The sequence below is a fragment of the Octopus bimaculoides genome, chromosome 15 (assembly GCF_046866305.1).
Source record: "Octopus bimaculoides isolate indiv1 chromosome 15, ASM4686630v1, whole genome shotgun sequence".
NCBI classification, from domain to species: domain Eukaryota; kingdom Metazoa; phylum Mollusca; class Cephalopoda; order Octopoda; family Octopodidae; genus Octopus; species Octopus bimaculoides.
Window position 1 is genome coordinate 27,561,438 of NC_142942.1, and position 24,432 is coordinate 27,585,869.

The 24,432-nt window shown below is 36.8% G+C and overlaps 1 protein-coding gene and 1 pseudogene across 1 annotated transcript in view; one reads left to right on the plus strand and one right to left on the minus strand.

Annotated features, from left to right (window-relative positions):
• The window catches only part of LOC106873751 (uncharacterized), a 524,930-nt gene that overhangs the window by 92,480 nt on the left and 408,018 nt on the right, over positions 1-24,432 (minus strand). The window lies entirely within an intron of this gene.
• LOC149132456 (histone-lysine N-methyltransferase SETMAR-like) lies at positions 11,393-12,246 on the plus strand (annotated as a pseudogene).

Consider the following 24,432-nt stretch of genomic DNA (forward strand, 5'->3'; position numbering starts at 1 on the left):
GACTGCCTTAAAACACACCCTTTCCTCTCTAATAGAGCTTGTTTGTTGATAATGAATTTCATTGGTCACTTAACTTAGCTTTGTTTACACCCACCATTCTATTGTGGCCAAAGTTGGTAAATTCTTCACTTTTTTCTTTTCGACAATAACTTGCAACTCACAAGTAAGCTAAATATGTTACAGCTTTGAGTTTTATAACACATGTTCAGATTGGCTTTGAAACATATGTTGTACAGATTCACATTCTCCATTCTCTACATCAATCAATTTATAATTGCATAACTAGCAATCTTCATTGCTAAGCTGTGAGATGTATAACTGCAGTCATCTCATTACAATCTGTCAAATTCAATATGGGCTGAAGTAAGTAATATACATTGCTTAATAAACTTTGTTACTTGAGTATTATCTACTTTGTGTAATTTATACAAACTGTGTAGATGCTTGATGCCAACTAATTGCATGTATAAACTGGGTGCCTTGACTGTAACTGAAGATGTTCACTCAACCATGTCAGCCTTCATTTTAGGCACAAAATATACTGCCACGTAACACTAATACATGGACGTTGAGAGAAACATACAGAAGGATCTAAACTTAATCACATACTCATTCTCTACAAACACTTGACAGAAAACATTCAGAGCACTGATTGTTTGGTACTACCATTAGACTTGTTCAGTCAACTGTGTGAGCCTTAACTTACAGCACTAAACATTGTCACTTGATACAAACACATGGATGTAGCAGGGAACCTGCAAAAATTTCTAAGACCAGTCAAGTGACTATCCTCTACCAATCAAACCCTATTAAAAACATATACTAATTTGAGCCATGAACCCCCTATAAAAATAGAGCAAGCTTCAAACACTAGTCAGGAGCAAGGCAGCTGCGACATAAGCCATGTCTTTCTATTTCAAATTTTTGAAAAGCAGTGTAAACTGTGAAACCAGTTAAATCTTTAAATATAATAATAAAAAATAATTCATCTATTCTCAGTGCATTTTCAACTTCTATTTTTCCTATATTTCTATCCGTGTGGCTGTGTGGCTAGTAGCTTGCTTACCAACCACATGGTTTCGCGTTCAGTCCCACTGTGTGGCACCTTGGGCAAGTGTCTTCTACTATAGCCTTGGGCCGACCAGTCCTTGTGAGTGGATTTGGTAGATGGAAACTGAAAGAAGCCCTTCACATATATATATATATGTGTGTGTGTGTGTGAGAGAGAGAGAGAGTGTGCATATGTTTGTCTCCCCAACATTACTTGGCAACTGATGCTGGTGTGTTTACATCCCAGTAGCTTAGTGGTTCAGCATAAGAGACCAATAGAATAAGTACTAGGCTTACAAAGAATAAGTCCTGGGATTGATTTGCTTGACTTAAGGTGGTGCTTCAGCATGGCGACAGTCAAAGAGCTGAAAGAAGTAAAAGCAAAGAACAATGTGGTAAGTAGCTTGCTTACCAACCACATGGTTCTGGGTTGAGTCCCACTGTGTGGCACCTTGGGCAAGTGTCTTCTACTACAGCTTCAGGCCAACCAAAGCCTTGCGAGTGGATTTGGTAGACAGAAACTGAAAGAAGATTGTTGTATATATGTGTGTGTGTGTGTGTGTGTGTGTGTGTGTGTGTGTGTGTGTGTGTGTTTGTCCCCTTCACCATTGCCTGACAACCAATGTTGATGTGTTCACGTCCCCATAACTTAACGGTTCGGCAAAAGAGACCGATAGAATAAGTACTAGGCTTACAAAGAATAAGTCCTGGGGTCGATTTGTTCGACTAAAGGTGATGCTCCAGCATGGCTGCAGTCAAATGACTGAAACAAATAAAAGAATAGAAGAATATAAATATAATAAAAATATATAGATCTATCAATACCTTAAAAATGTATAAATACATTAAGAATATATTGAAAATATAAATACATATATAGATTGATTTATAGAATAAAAACGATACCATAGAACTAGATAGAAAGTTAAGTAAAACATAAAAGGTTTGAGTATTAATAATCTGATGGCCAGTTCTGGAGGTCCAGTTGTGTAGTCAAATGAAGGATATTTATATCCATTATTGGACACTGCCTCCTTCTTCAGGGAAGAGTAAAGTACTAGAGAGATTCACATTTGCTGCATTTTTATAATGGGGAAACGTAGTAAATGTGAATCTCTCTTGTACTTTACTTTTTTCTGAAAAATTAGGCAGTGTCCCATAATGGATATAAATATCCTTTATTTGACTGGACAACTGGACCCCCAGAAACAGCCGTCGGATTATTAATACTCAAACCTTTTGTTTTACTTTTTGCTAGACTCTAAACATTTTATCTAGTTCTATGGTATCGTTTTTATTCTGTAAGTTGATCTATATATATATTTATATTTTCAATATATTCTTAATGAATTTATATATTCATGTATTTATATATTTTTAATGAAATGATAAATCTATATATTTTTATCATATTTATATATCTATATATTTTTAATATATTTGATGTATTAAATATATTTTCAAATTTATGCATATTAGGTCTATGGTTGAATATATGTATTATTATGTGAATTTGCCTAACTTGACTCTCATTTCTATATTCATCTAACACCTGAAGTTTGAATATCTAGAGCATTTCTAAGTATGGTCTATATATCGGAAAAATTTTTTTCTCTTTTAAATATAGCTATATAGATGTTATTTTTCTTTTTTTTCCCTCTTTTTATTGGTTTCAGTTATTTGACTGCAGCCATGTTGGAGCACCACCATTAGTTGAACAAATCAAACCTTGGACTTATTCTTTGTAAGCCTAGTACTTATTCTATTGGTCACTTTTGCCAAACCACTAAATTATGGGGACGTAAACACACCAACATCAGTTGTGAAGTGATGGCGGGGTACAAACACAGACACACAAATATATACATACAGTTTCCATATACCAAATCCACTCACAAGGCTTTAGTCGGCCCAAGGCTATAATAGAAGACACTTGCCCAAGGTGCCACAGGGTGGGACTTAACCCAGAACCACTGTGGTTGGGAAGCAAGCTTATTATCACTCACCCACACCTGTGGCATATATATATTATATATATATATATATATATATATATATATATATAATCAAAATAAGCAACAAGATATCAAGTAGTGATGCAGTACGACCATTTCAAGCGACTCCATTTAGCTGAACAATGCAATCATTACATCAATTTAAATGCAATGTCATCTTCAGCTGCACAAATAAATAAATAGAATTTTAACAAGTAGGATACATTCAGATATTTTTTCTCAAATATTTTAACAGAGCAAGAAGATGGAAGAAATTGTTACTATTGTGGCTAAGAATGGGACTACACTTCCAATAATCACATGAAGCCTAGTGGGGTCATAGTGTTGTAAGGGATTGTAATTCATTTCTAATTCATTTATATCAACTACTAAATCTAAGACTAGAAGACTATGTCTATTTTGAATAAAGAACAAGAGTGAGTTGACAGCTCATGGCTAGGTATGGTCGTAAATATTATCATATGTATCCTTTTTCCTCAAGGAGGAAATAAGACATTAGGAGTAGTTAGTTGGATATAAGTAACTGTCTACAAAAAGAGGCTGGGTAGGGGAAGACTTTAAATCATGATATTAATTACCAGTTAAAGGAGCAAGACGCTAAGAAACCTAAGATGTTAATACAGAGGAAATTTATTTTGGGGCCCTATTGGTGATTGTTTATAAACAATATTGTTATGTTGTATAAAAATAAATCTAAGAATTTCAAAAATGATATAACCAAAATAGGTAAAAGATGTGTATATATCAATTATAAACATTAAAAAAGAAACATTACATAGAATCAGTTTAATATTTATTCATGTGCTTAATTACTTATTAGGTAGTTTCTATAAAGACTGCTCAGGGCATTTACTTATGGAATAACTGGAAAGATATACATGCTATCTATTAATTTTAAGCCATGAATTAGAAAAAAAGTAAAGATTCATACAGATACACACACATTTATATATGTGCATATATACACAAATATCTATAACTATCTTGCATAAACTTAAGTAACTGAATAATATCAATTTAAGAACAAGAAAAATAGCAATTTATAAGGGATAAGAGGTTAATAAGTAAGGATATCAAAATAAGAAAAGAAAATAATAAGAATTTATAGAAAATAATAAGAAATACATATAATCTACAAGAGTCAGGGGATTAAAATTACAGGTAGGGTAATAGGTATGGAAGTAGTGAGGGCAGTTAAAGGTATTCAGACCAAAGAGATTTTATAAGTTGTAATGTTACAGGTGCTACTGTATGTATGATTTTATAGTTTCTATGGGGTATATGATTTAGTTGAAAGGAGACTTACATAAAGTCCCTCCAAATATACAATGTTCACTCAAAGGAATCTGTCTGTGTTATTGCAAAAATATGGACATCCGTTTCACCATTATATAAGAGAAAACTGGAAAAGATATCTGGATGACTGCTTTATCATTTGGAATAAGACCATTAATAAACTTTTGAAATTTAAATCAATACTAAATAACATAAACCCTAACATTCAATTTACAATGGAATATAGCATATAACAGCTCCCTTTCTTAGATATTATGATAAAAAAAAGTCAACAAGCAAACTGTAACTGACATTTATCATAAGCCAACGGACTCAAAACAATATCTTCTGTTTAGCGCATGCCACCTGAAACACATCAAAAGGAATTTCCCCTTTAATTTAGCAAAAAGGATTTTCAAAACAGTGTCTAATGGAAATACCCAGGACCTCTGTCTTCAAGACCTCAGAATAACATTAACTGAGAGACAGTATTCCCTCTCACTTATAGACGATAGATTTAAGTGTGCCAAGAAATTAGGCGTTAAAACGCGAAGGGGAACAAAACATAACACCACATCACATCTCAAAACACAACCATTGTATATCAATGCACAACCTTACAAACAATGAGGCATACAACACTATTGTACAAAATTTACCTATGCTCACTAGGGATCCAAAAATGAACAACATTCTGAAAACACATAAATTCATCAAATGCAAAATGCAACTCAAATTGCTGAAAAGACTTCTGACAAATGTGAAGCTTTACATGACAACCATGAAACCAATGGTTAAAAAATGTGGACATCCAAACTGTGGAACATGCCCCAACCTGCAGGAAGGCTCAGAATTCCTATTCAAACAAGGAGAGAGGTTCACAATTAAAATCAAATTCACTTGTGCCTCCAAGAATCTAATTTATGTTATAACTTGTTCAGGTTGTGGATATAACCATATAGGAGAGACAAGTATGGCACTTAGACGGAGAACCACACTACATAAGGAACAAATCTGTTTACCACAGTAGACAGATTCCTTTGAATGAACACAGAGAGATGTGCAGGTAATATCCAAACTTCAGTTTTCCCCATCTACCAGTGCAAAAAACAATTTCTGTACAAGAATATTTAAATAAAGAAAATTTACTTATCGAAAAACACAGAAAACACCTAAATATGAATGCATAACCAACTTTTATCTCAGTCATCATCATCATTTAACGTTCAATTTCCATGCTGGTATGGGTTGGACGGTTTGACTGAGGACTGGCAAGCCAGGAGGCAGCACCAGGCTCCAATCTGATCTGGCAAAGTTTCTGCAGCTGGATGCCCTTCCTAACACCAACCAGTCTGAGAATATATTGGATGCTTTTTATAGTTTTTTTCAATTGCATGAACTAAAAGTTTGAGGGGGACAGGATAAATGACCTGAATCAACTTGCTATGAAAGCGAGTAGTAATTTTGCCTTTTACTTATTGTTAGTGCAAGTTTTGAAGAGTGCAGTTTGACTTTAACAGCTATTTTCTCAAAGCTATAACGGAAGTGACAAAGGTGCATATTTAGCATATTTTACTTTATGAGTTCAATAAAAGCAACAATGCAATAGAAAGTGTGAGGAATATTAATGCAGTATATGGGGATCAGACAATAAGCAAAAGCCAGTGTGAACAGTGGTTCCAGAAATTCCAAGCCAGAAACTACTGCCTAGAAGATGAGCCACATCCTGGAAGATCTGTAGAGCTCGATGAGGATGTCCTGCATACTCTGGTGGAACAAAATTCCATCATAACTGTTGAAGAACTAGCAGAGAAGCTTGGATCTGATCATTCAACCATTCATCAACACCTGTGTGCCACTGGAAAAGTCAGCAAATTGGGTCAGTGGGTTCCTCACAAACTTTCCAAGCCTGATTGTGTGCAGTGAGTGGATGTCTGCTCTTCTTTGTTTTTTGGACTGAATAGTGACTGGTGATGAGAAATGGGTTCTCTATAAAAATGTCAAGCACCAAAGATAGTGGGTAAGGAAAGGAGAAAGACCGACACCCCAGGCTAAAGAAGGTCTTTACCCACAAAAAGAACTGTTATGTTTGGTGGGATATGAAAGGTTTAGTCCACTCAAACTTCTAAACCCAAACCAAACAATAACAAAGGAGATCTACTGTGAGCAACTTCAGCAGCTTAAGTCAGTGCTAGAAGAAAAACAACCATCTTTGGTTTCAAGACAAAAGATATTCTTCCATCAGGATAGTGCTCGACCACATAAGTGAGGATGACATTCCAAAGGCTGGAGCAGTTTAAATGGGAAACGTTGCCCCACCTACCATATTTGCTGGACGTTGCCCCATCTGATTATCATTTATTCTGCAGTCTTAAAAATCATTTGGATGGAAAAATATGAATTCTGTAGATGAGGTTAGGACAGTACTGGAGGAATACTTTTTATTACAGATAAGTGAATTTTGGAAGAAAGGCCTTGCAAGTCTACCAGACAGATGGAAGAGCATTGTAGAAAATGAAGGAGAGTATATTTTAGATTAAAAAGTAACTTTGTTTATCTTAATTTTGAAAAATAAAAGAAAGTATTAAAAGACCACATTATTTATGGGATGTCCACAAGGTTACATTGTGTATATATATATATATATATATATATATATATATATATATATATATATATATAATTCAATATTAACAGTTTTGTATTAGAAAACTAATAGAATTTATACAGGGCTGTAATAAGAAGTGCTCAAACTAGAGACAAAAGTGTACAAAATTAATTGCAGAATAAAACCATTAGGTCATCGACTCAAAAAGCCACAACCCACCAATGACCACATCTAGGAAGTACAGCATAAACCACAAAACCAAAGTAGCAAAGGGAAGTAAAAATTTTATACATAAGAATAAAATCTATTAAAAAATATAATAGAATAACATAAATAAACTGCGATTAAAAAGTGATTAAAAATATTATAGAGCGGTACAGATATAGTGGAATAAAAAAATATATATATAGAAAAAACAATAAAATAAAATAAATACATAGAGAAACGTAGTAAAATAGTTCATTCGTTGAGATTAATGGCTAATAAAAGAAGTTTAAGTTTAAATTGTACGAAAGTTCATTACTTCCCTCAGGACAGCAAATTTAGCAGGTAAAATCTAATTTCGTAATTCATACACAGGAATACCGAAGTACACGGGACGACATAATAACACAACATCCAATGTGTAACAAGGTAAAATCCATATTTCACCATCAAGGTTATTTAAGTCCAAGAAAATCAAGGCACACAAGTTGATACATTAAACCAACATCCAGCAGGTAACATCGGTAAAATCAATCCATAATTTAACATCAATTACAAAGGATTACAAATATAGGTCAGAATACAAACAAAACACCTATGGCCATTTCGGGGGTACATCACTGTATTTAGAGCACAATAGAACACAAACTAGTGATGACCCTCTCTTCAGGGTAAAGAACACACAAAAACATCAACGAAGGCACCAGTAGAAAGAAATTATATTATGAGAGCAAGCTTATCCAGATAATATGGACTAGACCTAAAAAAAAAAAAAAAAAATTCAATTTTTAATATATCCTTTAGAATAGTCAAGCAGATTTAGTAACTAATTAAAACTACCAGGTTTCAAATCCAACGTAAGCTATGATAAATAAATACTAACCATTGTATCCATATTTTTATTATTATTTTTATATCTATATTTTTGTCCTTTTATTTTTATTTCTATCATTACTATTATTATCACCATTACTACCATTATTACCACTACTAATACTATTATTTTTGTTCTTATTTTTATTTTTATATAGTTTTAGGAAGGTGGAGGAAAATTTATGATTTGATATTCTAATCAAAATGCCCGTAACAATACTATCTATTGTAGATCTTAGATGATTTGATGAGACGTTTAAATATGACACAGATTTATTAGGCTTACGGAATGGGCAAAATAGACCCGTATCCAGGTACAATGTCACGTCCAGGAAATATATTTTCCTGGAGTTAATATCAAATATAATATCTAGGTTGAAGAAGTCCTTAAGGAAACACCTCAGGAACTTCCTCAACCTATTTAAAACAGATTTAGATCTACCCCTTATTGCAAAAAGGGCATCATCCCTATATAGTCCACCAGTAAGAAGGGGAAAACTGGCCTTAATTTGCGACAGGAGGTATGGTCCGACTATGTCCGTTACCTGTGCGGAATCCGATGACCCCATAGTAATATAAAAAAAAAACCTGTTGAGTCCACCCTTTGCCATTCAACTTCGTTGTATGATATAAGGGTCTCCCTAGCAGCTAAGATAATGTCAATGTCCGTGCTTGATAAATCAACAAATTTGCGGGCAAAAATCAAGGCCTTATTTAATAGTATGGGGATATCGAGTTATAGTAATTCGAAATATCAAATTGTAGGAAGCTAAGAGATATTTTATCCCTAAGGGAATCAAACCAAATAATGACATCCCCCATAAAACTCCATAATGGGAGTTGAACCTTGCCTCTTATAACAGGAATAATACGGTCGATTACCGATTTGCTAATTCGGCCCAAATCCGATTTGGTCGGACATATTAATCTAATCGATGAGTTTGACAAAAGGTCAAGTTTATGGTCCTTTAAAAGAGCATGTGGGGTTTTAGGAGTATAAGGCTGAGTTCTATCCAATAAGCCTAAATTTGATATGATCTCTAATTGGTTCTCATTAATGCTATCTAACGCATCCTTTTTAGCATGCTTGTATCCGGAATTCAATTCCTTCATTATCAGTTTATCATAAAGTTCAGGTGGTACTGATATTACCAGTTTTATCCGATAGTACATGCAGATTTGGAGAGGATCTCATCTCCGATATTTTATCAGATAGCAATTTCTGGAATTGATTCGTATAGCTAGAGAACTTCAATTTCTTAATCATATTCAGCAAGTCACGCTCGAACTTAGTGATATCGGGGTTAGATGGTGGGTTCCTATAGGATTTGAGGTTGTAGGAATTTCTCAAATCATACACAATAAAATGGGGTATTTCCCTTGAGTGTTTAAAAAAAAATATTGTGCAGGTGGTATCGGGTTATTTCCCTTGTGTGTTTAAAAAAAATTAGTTACATGAGGAAGATATAAAGGTCCCCTCCAGGGACCGTATTATCGATTTTTTCAACAATCTAAGTATGTCACGAAGTTTCCAGACATAAGATCTACTCACGTATCAAGTTTCATCAAAATCAATAAAACGATGTAGGAGGAGTTAGATAACAACGCCACAAACAAACACACACTGATTTTCCACATATGTAGTAGATAGGTATATATATATGTTTGCATACATCCACACATGAATGTTCATATCTACATATACATACATACACACACATATATAGGTGCAGGCATGGCAGTATGGTAAGACGTTTGCTTCCCAAACACATGGTTCCAGGTTAAGTCCCAGTGTGTAACATCTTGGGTAAGTGTCTTCTACCATAGCCAAAGGCCAATCAATACCTTATGAGTGGATCTGGTAGATGGAAACTGAAAGGAGCCCATTATATATATGTGTGTATGTGTATCTCCTTATCTTGACATTGCCTGGTTAGATGTAAATGAGTGTCATTTTCATACAAACAGTGCTAGTCATTTCCAATGTACTAGGACAACATGTCTGGCCATGAAGAAATATTACCTTACTTGGAAATAGGTGAGAGTTGGTGACAAGAAGGGCATCCAGCCATAGAGAATCTGCCTCAAGTAAACATAGGCTGACCCATGCAAGCATGGAAAAAGGAACAGTAAATCATCATCGTTTAATGTCCGCTTTCCATGCTGGCATGGGTTGGACAGTTTGACTGAGGACTGGCAAGCCAGGAGGTTGCACCAGGCTCCAATCTGATCTGGCAAGGTTTCTACAGTTGGATGCCCTTCCTAATGCCAACCACTCCATGAGTGTAGTGGGTGCTTTTTACAATGTCACCAGCATGGGGGCCAGTTAGGCAACACTGGCATTGACCGCGCTCAAATAGTGCTTTTTATGTGCCACCGGCATGGGACCAGTTAGGCAGCAGTGGCATTGACCATGCTCATATGGTGCTTTTCACATGCCACTGGCACAGGAGCCAGTCTGATGGGACTAGCATCGACCGTGCTTGAACTGTGATTTTTACGTGCCACCAGAATGGGTGCCTGTCAGGAGGTACTGGCATCGGCCACAACAATGATTTCACTTGACTCAACAGGTCTTCTCAAGCACCGTCTATTGCCCGATGATTGAAGGGTACTCTTAAATGGGCTGGCTATGCAACACTAGCATAGGCCACGGCTATGGTTTCACTTGGCTTGCTGGGTCTTCTCAAGCACAGCATATCGCCAAAGGTCTTGGTCACTTGTCATTGCCTCCATGAAGCCCAACGTTCGAAGGTTGTGCTTCACCACCTCATCCCAGGTCTTCCTGGGTCTACCTCTTCCACAGGTTCCCTCCACTGTTAGGGTGTGACACTTTTTCACACCACTGTCCTCATCCATGCGTAACACATGACCATACCAGTGGAGTCGTCTCTCTTGCACACCATATCTGATGCTTCCTATGTCCGACTTTTCTCTCAGGATGCTTACACTCCGTTGTGTGTGCACACTGACATTACACATCCAGTGGAATATTACTAGTAAATGATGTTGATATATTTGATATGCATTAAACGGCATTGAATGGAATATAGATATGTACAATCATATTCAACATGTATGTGTACACTTGAACATAGAAAGATATAAACTGCAGAAATTGTTCTGAGAGAAAAAAACTGTCCTGATAGATATGTGTAGAAAACATATACCAATGACTTCATTGAATTGTAGGATGCATATATTTCTGCATTGTTACATGTTGTCATCTACATATACTGAGTCAGCGTTCATAGCCACTATGATCTTGTTATGTTAGAACAAGCAAATATTGATTTTCAGTAGCATTGAATGAAATATATGAGAGTGGGTGAAAAGTTCATAGGCTGACTATGAAGGACTGATGCCATAGCTGTGAAACCTTGCATGCTTTAACTTCAAAATCTTTTTATTAATAACAGCATTGTTTCTTTCCAGGTTAATTAACGACTGTTTAAAGAAGGCTTCAAAAGTAACTGGCAGTGACTTCTTTTGAAAATGGACAAAATTTGGCATCATGATGTTGTGAAATACCTGTACAAAAAGGCTTTGGCCACCAAGAACATTCATGCAGATATGGTCACTAAACTGGGGATGATGCCCCATATTTATCAACAGTGCAAAACTGGGCAGCTGCATTCGGGAGAGGAAGGGAGAGTCTTGAAATAGACCCAATGTCTGGACGTCCTGCAACTGTCACTGTTAAGAAAAACATTCATGTTCACCAGATAGTAATGGATGACAGGCAATTGACTATTAGTTAAATAGCTAATGCTATTAGCATATCCCATGAGAAAGTTGAGAATACTGTACACAATGACCATGACACAATGAAGGTTTCTGCTCAGTGGGTGCCATATCTTGTGATACCTGATCAAAAGTGCACCAGGCTGATTACATCAAGAGCAAATCTAACATTGTTTCAGGAAGATCCAGCTGGTTTCCTTGAACATTTCCTAACCCAGGACGAGTGTTGGCTTCATCACTTTGAGCCAGAGACAAAAAGACAATGCATGAAGTAGAAACACCCCTCCTCACCTGCTTCAAAGAAGGCCAAAGTCATTTCATCTGCTGAGAAGATGATGATCTCAGTATTTTGGGATGCAAAAAGCATTGTGTTTATTAGCTATCTTCAAAAAGGTTACACCATCAATGAAGAGTATTACGCTAAGTTGCTGAGGCAGTTATGAAAGGCCATCAAGATCAAATGCCCAGGAAAACTGATGAAAGAAGTCTTGTTTAATCAGGACAATGCTCTAGCACATAAGTCCTTGCTTTCAATGGCTGTTGTGTGTGACTGTGGCTTTGAACTGGTTTCCTTGAACATTTCCTAACCCAGGACGAGTGTTGGCTTCATCACTTTGAGCCAGAGACAAAAAGACAATGCATGAAGTAGAAACACCCCTCCTCACCTGCTTCAAAGAAGGCCAAAGTCACTTGGCTGGGAACCAGTATTGCAATGATAATGACATCATATCTGCTGTTGATAACTTTTTGGGTCAACAGGATGAAAGCTTCTTTGTCAATGGGATCCAAGCACTCAACACCAATGCAAGGGGGACTATGTTGAAAAATAAACCTCATTTGGTCACATTCCATGAGAATATCTTGGTCAGCCAACCCTTGTATTGTAGAGAGAGAGAGGTGGTTTTATACCTAGTGTTGAGAGGCAGAAACAGGTGTTTTTTGTAGAGGAGATACATGGCTACTCTGCATTTTATTAATGTAGGTGAAAAGAGAGACAAGGTGATGGTGAGAAGGTGTCAAAAGGTAGGGAGGGTGGTGGATAAGTTCATAAGAGTGTCAGAAGAAAGTGACAAATGCTTAGAAAAGTGGGTAGAGGTGAATGTAGTGAATTTTAAAATATGATGAATCCTCAAAAAGGTTGGTACAAGTTCTGCAGTTAGAATGGCTACAATTTTTAACCACTGGAGTTGGTAGATTGGACCGATAGAGTTTTTTCAGGCACTTTAGTTGTCTTTTGCATTTAATTATTTTGTATGATTTGAGTGTCTTTTTTATTCTTGGGTTTTGGTCCAATACTATTATGTTCTGATGGATAATGCTAAACGTTTCTGTATTTTTTGGGCTGTCTATTGTGATTAAAGACAGAGTTTTAAATGCATCTGAATTGGTTTTGGTCTTCTGTAATTCTTTAATGTCTACTGCTTTGGCATGTTCTATTCCATTCTCTATTAGAGTAGATATCTACTTTCTTTCAAGTAGTCCCTTTTTTTAATTCCAGAAGTCTTTTATTCTGAATTTCTGGATTGGAGATAATTGTTTAGAATTCTTCTAGCAAGGTTAAATGGAATATTTGTTTTGGTATGTTGTCTGGAAACCAACCATCAGACAACCATAAGAAGAATTTTTTCTCTGCAACAATAGAGTCAGTCTTTTTATATGAAGCAACAGCTTGGATGCTTTCCAAAAAAAAAATGGACTCCAAGCTAGTTGAAACTTACAATTGAATGTTAATAGCAATGTTAAAGCTATCTCGGAGAACTTATCCCACCACTATCATTATAAAGGAAAGGCATGTGTGCTTTGTGGGACATTGCTGGTGAGCTAAATAAGAGTTAGCAAGTGATCTACTGATATGGATACCAAAGCATGACTGTACACAAGTAAGTCATCTGAACACAATATGTATTGAAGAATTCAGTAGAGACACATAATTCCTCCATGAAGACCTCCCTCATCTAATGTAAGACTAAGATGGATGGTGTACGTAGGTTAAAAATGTTCAAGCAACCTTGATCAGATGACGATATATATACACACATATGTATATACATACATAAAATATGTATACAGAATACATATAGAATACACACACACACACATTGATTAAAGAGAATCAATTAAGATTGAGGCATATCAAAATGATGCACACTGAATCAATGGCTGAACAGTAAAACATGAATCAACAAGTAAACAATCCAAAGAGTCCACCTCTGTTTGGTAACCTGCAACTGCAAGAGTATCCAAAGTTGAAGAGAACTTCAGGTGGGTGTAAAATATATATAAAATTTTATTAATAGGTGCAGACGTGGCTGTGTGGTCAGAAGTGTGCTTCAAAACCACATGGTTTCGAGTTATTCCACAACTTGGAAACTTTGGCAAGTGTCTTCTACAATAGCCCTGGGCTGAACAAAGCTTTGTGGATTTAGCAGACAGAAACTGAAATACATGTATATCTATGGGCATGTGTCTTTGTGTATATGTTTGTTCCCCACAAATGATTGACAACCAGTGTTGGTTTGGCAAAAGAGATAGAATAAGTACCAGGCTTAAAAAAGAAAAAAAGTACTGGGGTCAATTTGTTCGACTAAATCTTTCAAGGACACAATTGTGACTGAAACAAGTAAAAGATACCGGGAGTTTGAGTGGTTAAATTTCATAAATTTATTTATATGCTTATTTTTCAGGAACAGCTTGATATATTGGTAAACAGTCAACAGTCTTGGTGAGCATAAAGATTAAATTGTAGTAGAGGAAAAGTTAGCAGATAAGGAGGACCAAAAGCCATTTGAATATTGGAAAAGAGTTGCCTCTATCATGATGATTCACACTAGGTATCAAAATGCCAACATCATGACAGCTATTCAATGCTCTGTGAGCACTGTAAAGGCTATAAGACATGACATGAACAGCTGCACTCAGTGAAACTCGTCTTGCAGGATCATCACAGTTAGAAGAAATAAAATTTAATTTTAAGCTTAAGCTTCACCAAGGTTTATTTTTATTTTGACTCATGTATTTAATTAAATGTTACATCAATTTAATGTACAATTTCCTTATTTTACATTTTAATGCACAATTTTAAAATTGTTCCTGAAAATTGTTAAAATTGTTTTTTAAAATACGTTTTGATGTAGATATGTCTCTATATATTTATGTGTAAGTATGTATTGTAGGTAAGTATATGTATGTGTGTGTATATATATGTATATATACATATGTAAATGTGTATGTATATGTGTGTATACTTTTATATATGTGAGCATGTATTTGCATACATATTTTTGTACATCTGTTTGTGTATCCATATGTGTGTATATCTGTATGTATATTTAATACTTATGTAGATATACATGTAATTTTATGTGTGCGTTTTTATGTTGTGCAAGCTATATGAAGTATCCAAACATTATTGGCTACTTTCGAGCATCATATGTAGCACTCTCTGCCCCTATCTATCTTTTCCGCTTTCTCTCGCTAGTTCTCTGTTTCTCTTTCTTTTATTTTCTCCACTGTTTTCTTCCTGCTCCGCAAACTTAATATTTTCTGATTTTTCCTTCTTTTTTTCCTCTGTAACAACTAATTGGCATAAGCATACGCCAAGAGATTTTATGCACATATATGTGTGTGTGTATAAGTTATGAGCGATAGTGGTGTCAATTACACCCAGAGGTTTCAGGTAATGCTGAGTAAGTGCTATGGGTAGACCACAGTTAAACTCCAGGTTCGGTAGTTATGCGAATAAGGGGTCCAACGTAGGTCATAAATCAGCGTGTGAATATAGGATATACTTTTTATAATGAGATAAAAAACCAAGGCTGAGTATAATATAGAACATTTATAAATGTTCTATATTATACTCAGCCTTGGTTTTTTATCTCATTACGAAAAGTATATCCTATATCATCATCATCATCATCATCATTGTTTAATGTCTGCTTTCCATGCTAGCATGGGTTGGACAATTTGACTGAGGACTGGTGAAACCGAATGGCAACACCAGACTCCAATCTGATTTGGCAGAGTTTCTACAGCTGGATGCCCTTCCTAATGCCAACCACTCAGAGAGTGTAGTGGGTGCTTTTACGTGTCACCCGCATGAAGGCCAGTCAGGCGGTACTGGCAACAGTCACGCTCAAAATGGTGTATTTTATGTGCCACCCGCACAAGAGCCAGTCCAGGGACACTGGCAACGATCTCACTCGAAAATCCTATGAAGGCCAGTCAGGCAGTACTGGCAACGGCCACGCTCAAAATGGTGTATTTTATGTGCCACGTGCACAAGACCCAGTCCAGGGGCACTGGCAACGATCTCACTCGAAAATCCTTACACATGTCACGGGCACAAGTGCCAGAAAGGCGACGCTGGGCACAGGTGCTATCCTGATTTCGCTTTCGCTTGCCCCAATAAGTCTTCACAAGTTGAGTTTCATGTCCAATGAAGCAGACGACGTTGGCACAGGTGCCAGTCGTCGAATTTAGTTCGATTTCACTTGCCTCAACAAGTCTTTGCAAGCGGAGATTAGTGTCCAATGTAGGAAAGGTACACATAAGTGGGCTAGCTACACCCCTGGCAGAGGCTTTGGATTTAGGTCTCACTTGGCTTGCCAGGTCTTCTCACACACAGTACATTTCCAAAGGTCTCAGTCAGAAGTCATCGCCTCGGTGAGGCCCAATGCTCGAAGGTATTGCCTCACCACCTCAGCCCAGGTCTTCCTGGGCCTACCTCTTCCACGGGTTCCCTCAACCGCTAGGGTGTGGCACTTTTTCACGCAGCTATCCTCGTCCATTCTCACCACATGTCCATACCAGCACAATTGTCTCTCTTGCATACCACAACTGATGCTTCTTATGTTCAGCTTTTCTCTCAAGATACTTACACTCTGTCGGGTATGCACACTGACATTACACATCCAGCGGAGCATACTGGCTTCATTCCTTGCGAGCCTACGCATATCCTCAGCAGTCACAGCCCATGTTTCACTGCCATGTAGCATGGCTGTTCGTACACATCCGTCATACAGTCTGCCTTTTACTCTGAGTGAGAGTCCCTTTGTCACCAGCAGAGGTAAGAGCTCTCTGAACTTTGCCCAGGCCATTCTTATTCTAGCAGCTACACTTTCAGCGCACCCACCCCCACTACTAACTTGGTCACCCAGATAGCGGAAGCTATCAACTACCTCTAGTTTTTCTCCCTGGAATGAGACAGAAGTTGTTTCCTGTTTGTTTACAGTGTTTATTGCACCTGAACATCTGCCACATACAAAAACTAACTTCCTAGTTAACCTGCTTTTGATATTGCTGCACCTCTTATGTGTCCATAGCTTGCACTGGGTACATCTTATAGACCTACTCCTTTTCTACATACTGAGCAAGGCCATCTACCTGAAGGGGTGTGTGTTTTATCTACCTTCCTACTTATTAGGATTTTGGTTTTAGCTAGGTTGACTCTAAGGCCCTTTGATTCTAGTCCTTGCTTTCACACCTGAAACTTCTCCTCTAGTTCTGATAGTGACTCCGCAATTAGTGCAAGGTCATCAGCATAGAGGAGCTCCCAGGGGCAACCTGTCTTGAATTCCTCTGTGATCGCCTGGAGGACTATGACAAATAGGAGGGGGCTGAGGACAGAACCTTGGTGGACCCCTACCTCTACCCGGAATTCATTACTGTACTCATTTCTAACCCTCACCTTACTGACAGCATCTCTGTACATGGCTTGCACAGCTCTCACTAACCATTCTTCTATCCCAAGTTTCCTCATTGACCACCAGATAAGGGATCAGGGGACCCTGTCAAAGGCTTTCTCCATGTCAACGAAAGCCAGGTACAGAGGTTTATCCTTGGCTAGGTATTTCTCCTGCAGCTGTCTTACTAGAAATATGGCATCAGTGGTGCTTTTGCCTGATATGAACCCAAACTGCATCTCATCTAAACTGACTCTCTCCCTAATTAGTTGGGCTATGACCCTCTCCGTAACTTTCATAACCTGATCTAACAGCTTGATGCCTCTGTAATTATTTGTATCTAAAGTGTCACCTTTACCTTTGTAGCAGTTGACTATGGTGCTGCTACACTAGTCATTGGGTATGACTCCTTCATGTATCACCTGGTTTGTAATATGGGTGACTAGGCTATAGCCGACACTGCCAGATATTTTGAACATCTCTGCAGTGATACCTGATGGGCCGGGGGCTTTCCCTGTCTTCATACTCTTAATTGCTTTATCTACCATGGTACTGTCAACTTGGATAGCTGGTTCCTCTGTTGGGTCGATATACGGCAGACTCTCTTTCTCCCATTCATTCTCTTTATTAAGCAATCTATCGTAGTGGCATCTCCAGACCTCTTTCTTTGCAGCCTCATTTAGTGCAAGCGTACCATCATCCATGCGAACACATTTCTCTCCCACGACATCACTATTCTCTCTCCTACACTGTCTTGCAACACGAAATACCTCAAGTCTTTGGTCGTCACGGCGCAGAACATTGGCAAATCTTGGAAAGCGGACGTTAAACGATGTTGATGATGATGATGATGATGATATATATATATATATATATATATATATATGTGTGTGTGTATATATATATATATATATATATGCATTTGTATATATATTTATGTCTTATCTATATATGTCTGTATATGTATGTACATGCGTCTGTATGTTTTAGTGTATATATGTATATTACAGATGGTTTGGTATGTGCATATACTGCTAAATGTATATGTAAACCAATGTGAAAATTTTTTTTAAATGGATATAACTTTTAATGTATTAATTGATTAATATTTTACAAATAATTATTTACCCTAGGTATTTAGACTCTGTCCTTTATAAGCTATTTTTGATTTAAGGTTTTCTTCGATTTTATAAGATGATTTTATACTGAATTTTGTTCATTGCATGCAACTGGTCATTTTAAAGACTGTTAGTTGAAAGGACCAATGAAACAAAACCATTTTTAAATGTGTATCCATTAAACTAATTGTATATGTTTGTTTATAACCTTATTTTTGTTCCATTCTAAACAAAACTGTCCAATGAACAGGAAGTGAAACTTTTGAGTAACAGTTTTAGTGACATTTTTGCTGCTTTTTAAGAAAGCATATTACTCTACCTCAGGTATTCGAGTACTATTCTTTTCTACCTTGTTTCGCATTTATGTTCTTATTCTGGTGTGTATATATATATATCATCATCATCATCATCATCGTTTAACGTCCGCTTTAAATGCTAGCATGGGTTGGACGATTTGACTGAGGACTGGTGAAACCGGATGGCAACACCAGGCTCCAGTCTGATTTGGCAGAGTTTCTACAGCTGGATGCCCTTCCTAACGCCAACCACTCAGAGAGTGTAGTGGGTGCTTTTACGTGTCACCCGCACGAAAATGGCCACGCTCGAAATGGTGTCTTTTATGTGCCACCCGCACAAGCCAGTCCAGGGGCACTGGCAACGATCTCGCTCGAAAATCCTACAGGAGCCAGTCAGGCGGTACTGGCAACGGCCACGCTCAAAATGGTGCATCTCATGTGCCACCCGCACAAGAACCAGTCCAGGGGCACTGGCAACGATCTTACTTGGCTTGCCGGGTCTTCTCACGCACAGCACATTTCCAAAGGTCTCGGTCATATATATATATATATATATATATATATATACACACACACACACACATACACACGGCTTCTGTAAGAAATCTCTGATCACAACTTGTCTGATTATTCTAGAAGAGGTGAAACTCCAGTGTAACCAGTAACTGACTCATCCCACCTCCACTGTGTGTATAGCACATATTCACAGCTCAGCAGTGTATTTTTACACACATTTGTCCATAAGGAGGATTTCTTCTCTGAGACAATAACTGCAACAAAGATATTTCCAGGTTTGTGTGTATGTGAATATGTTAAATATCACTGCACACTGGTATATTTTAATCATCATTATTTAATGTACCAGTATTTAATTAATTTCCATTTTACAAAACTTTGCACACACCAGTAAATTTATTATTTGCTGTTAAAATGTAAGAAGATTCACTGTCCATAACTGATGAACTAAAGTTTGATGACATCATTCATAGTCTGATAATGTGATTTAGCACACACTATCTATAAAGGGAATTTCTCTTTTAAGACAGTATTCACAGTGAAGGTCTTTCTATGTCTGAGTGTACATGAACATGTAAAGTATGATTTACACAATCACACCTTGGGCAACTGTCTTCTACTAGCCCATCTGGTAGATAGAAACTGGAAAATGCCTGTCGTGTGTGTGTTATACAAAAAGAATTTATGTTGTATGGTATTTGATATACTTGTATTTGTTTCTGTTGTTCATATACATGCCATTGGCCACTCTTAGTTCATTTTTTAAAAATTTAAGCCAATTACTTTGGCTATAAATGTGATTTACTCTTTTTTGTTTCTGAAGACAAGGTAGGACAACTGTTGTGCTGATGTTGCCAACTGAGGCAAAGACACATATCCATGATTGTTCCATTGTCTCCAGATAATAAGCCTGTCTTTATCGTCAATGGCATGTCAACTTTAGAGAATTCTAATTTGTTATTAACTGTACTATAATTAAGGAAAGATACATAATCATAATATAAATTTCACAGGAAAAATCTAATTGATACATTTAGAATATTTAATTAAAATATTCTTACTAATACTAATATAGATATTAGATGTTTTGAAAAAATCTGAGATATAAACAATATAAAATAATACTCTTGTAGAAAGCCTAACTAGAACTTAGAACATATTAACAAATATGCCAATAGATTACCTATGGCTGTAAAAACATTAATAACATTAGCATATTTCTAATATATGCCTTGATAATCATAAGCACATTATTTTAATAATGCACTGAAAAGTAAAAACTTTGAAGCCAATTATATTATGAACATTAGCGCAATACACAAACAACTAAAAATAAGAAAAATTATATGGTTTAGTCTATCTTTCAGTTTATATGGCATGTCGAAGTTTGTAAGATTTGTATCAATTAAATTCAGAAACACTTCCCAGAAGATTATAGAAGAAAATCTTCAACAAAAATAATGTAAACGTGATTTACTAAATATTTTCCGTTTCTACATCCTGAAGGAATAGAAACAATCTCACAAATGTAAAAATTCAAAATAGCCTGCCACATTGTCATTGTCTTTATTCTCCACAATAATAGTAGGTGCCTTACTAAAGCATTTGTAGTGTCAAAATTTCTTTTAGATGGTAAATATGTAAAGAACTCTATCTGTCTAACTGAAAACACATTTAAAAATAGACATACCCAACATATTTATTCCTTTAGGCATCCAAAAAGATACAACACTACTTCAATGTCTGAAGTCTGAATGATAAAAATAATGAAGATTCCAAATAAACTGATCAGCTATGGAAACTGTCTTCATAGAAATGGCTTTGAAAAAAACATCTATTTATCCGAGTCATTCACCATCTCAATTCAAGCATTTAATGATGAATAAGGTTCTGTGTTCCGTCCCACTACACACACACACTCATATCCCTTGACAACTGGTGTCTGTGTATTTATGCCCCCGTAACTTTGTGGTTTGGCAAAAGAGACCAACAGAATAAGTACTAGACTTTAAAAAAGTCCTGGGGTTTATTCGTTTGATTGAAACCCTCCAGCAAGGCCAGAGTCAAATGATTGAAACAAGTAAAAGAATAAAAGAAAATCTTTCTAGTATCTCTATGTCTACTATCATTTTTTTTTTACTCCTCAACAATAGACTTACTTTGTTGCTAAATATTTGAGAGTTCTCCATATAATATAGTTATCTGTTTCTAAAAGAAATGTTAGCTGATAAAAAGAAAAACAAAACTTGATAAACTCCAAGACTGATCTTCAAATAAAAAAAGTATATCATAAATGTTTCTAACATTTGTAAGTTATACAAATGCATACATACATATGAACACATACAGCAGAGTAGATCTAGCAGTCACTTGTGAGTGAGTATAGTTTGGTAACTTGTACTACGATTTCACCAACCACCTTTCACCACTGACTGAAGCATTCAGGATGTGACTGCTGGAAAGGAGTAAGCTGCAGAAGCACCTAGCTGGTATTAATTTGCAGCATAATAAACTGGAGCAACATGAAATGAGGTGTCCTGGACCAGGAATTAAATTCATTACTAAATGATTATGAGCAAAACACTCAACTCACAAGGCCATATATCCCTTCACACAAACATAAATAAGGGAGAGAGAGGGGAGGGAAAGAGAAAGAGGGAGAGAAACAAGCAAAGAGAGAGACAAGATGTCTGGTTTGTTCAGCAACAAAGAGTATCAAAATGTCTGTGAGACACTTAACATAAAGTGGTTACTAACAGGGAAAGCAGTTAGTTGAAGAGAAGTAACTACAAATAACAGCTGATACAAATTCAAAAGCACTCATTAGGATTGTTGCAGACAAAATCTCTAGAGTTAATGGATTTAATAGTGAGTGTGTGTGTGTGTGTGTGTGTGTGTGTGTGTGTGTGTGTGTACACACACACACATACAGGGTGTGGTGAATATATTGTCATCTAAATTATGCAAAAATAATAATAACACTGACATCTCATTTTAACAGATATATTTACCAAAATTACATTAAAATATCTTGAAATACTAAAGAGTAAATTTATTCAATAAAAATCGCCATTGGCTTCAATCATGGCCTCCAGACGACTTAGGAATCTTCTGCAACTCTTCTGGACAGTCTCCTAGTTTAAGTTGGTAATTGCTGCCATAATCCTTGCCTTCAGTTCATTTTTGGTGTTACAAGGAGTTTTGTTGGTCTCTCGCTCAACTGTTCCCCCACACATAATAATCAAGGGGGTTGCAGTCTGGGGAGTTAGGTGGCCAAATGTTAGGGGTGATGTGGTTGTAGAAATTGTCTGACAGCCATGACTGAGTTCTCCTGCTTGTTTGGCATGGTGCAGAGTCCTGTTGCCAGACATAGGATCTTCCAGCAGCCATCCTCTTGACCCAGAGCAGCACTACCCCTTCCAGGCACTTAATGTAGGCCTCCGTGTTGAGTCTGAGGCTGTGTGGGAAGATGAATGGAGGCATAACATCATCATCACTAGTGATCACGCCAAACACCATGATGTTGACTGAATGTTTGATTTTTATCACTCTCGTTACACACTCTGTCCTCAGATTGACACTCAAACACTCTGAAATGTTTATATTGGAGCTTCTGGCATGAATACCAAGCAGTACAGCATGTCGTTTCCAAATTTCTGGCAGAGTGAATTGCATCATGGTGCTGTTTTTCTCATGGACAGTGTCCAACTGACCCTACTATACTGTGTAGTCAACAAAATCAAAAACAAGTAACGTGCATGTGCAAAATTAAAAATATAAAATGATGACAATTTATACATCACACCTCATATATATGTATATATATTTATATATATATACACACACACACATATATATCAGGGGCGTATATTCCGGGTGTGCACTGCACACCCATTGAAAATGACAAATTCATTATAAATATTAACCTTGCTCATGGCTTAGTGGTTGGGATATTCAGCTCACAATCGTAAGATCTTCATGTCCTTGAGCAAGACGCTTTATTTCACATTGCTCCAGTCCATTCAGCTGCCAAAAACGAGTAGTACCTGTATTTGAAAGGGTTAGCCTTGTCACACTGTGTTATGCTGAATCTCCCCGAGAACTCTGTTAAGGGCACACGTGTCTGTGGAGTGCTCAACCACTTGGATGTTAACTTCACAAGCAGGCTGTTCTGTTGACTGAATCAGTTGGGACCCTTGTCATCATAACCAACGGAGTGCTCCTAATACTATTAACCTTACTCATTAATTTAATCACAAATCTTAATGGAAAACTTTTGTTATACCTCTGCTTGAAATTTGGTGGCATTGGGTGTGCTGGCACACCCAATACGACAACCACTATATGCCACTGATATATATATATATATATATATATATATATATATATATATATATATAGGTATGTATATATACACATATATGTGACTAAGATAGTTAGGGTACCTAATAGGATTATTAACCTAAGACTAGTGTTGTTTGATGTAGCTGTCATTTATCTCTGCATATGCATTCCCTCCACTTTGAGTGACCAGTACTTGTTTATAGAACTGTTGACATCCATTCACATCACATGACCAAACTAGCACAATCTTCTCTTTTGCACATTGCATCTAATTTCTCTTATGCCTAATTTTTCTCTCAAAACACTAGCACTCTGCCACTGATGTATACTTACACTGCACATCCAGCAGAACATGCCTGCAGTTCATCTTTAGTGTTACAAGGAGTTTTGTTGGTTTCTTGCTCAACTGCGCCCCCACACATAATAATCAAAGGGGTTGCAGTCTGGGGAGTTAGGTGGCTAAATGTTAGGGGTGATGTGGTCGTAGAAATTGTCTGACAGTCATGACTGAGTTCTCCTGCTTGGTTGGCATGGTGCAGAGCCCCATTCCTCTTAAGCTTTCATTTATCCTCTGCCTTTGGGGCCCATATCTCACTACCATGTAGAATAGCTGTTCATATACAAGCCTCTGACAACCTTCCTTTCATTCAAAGAGAGAAACCTCTGGTTGCCATCATAGGTAAAAGCTTCCAGAATTTTTTCCATCCT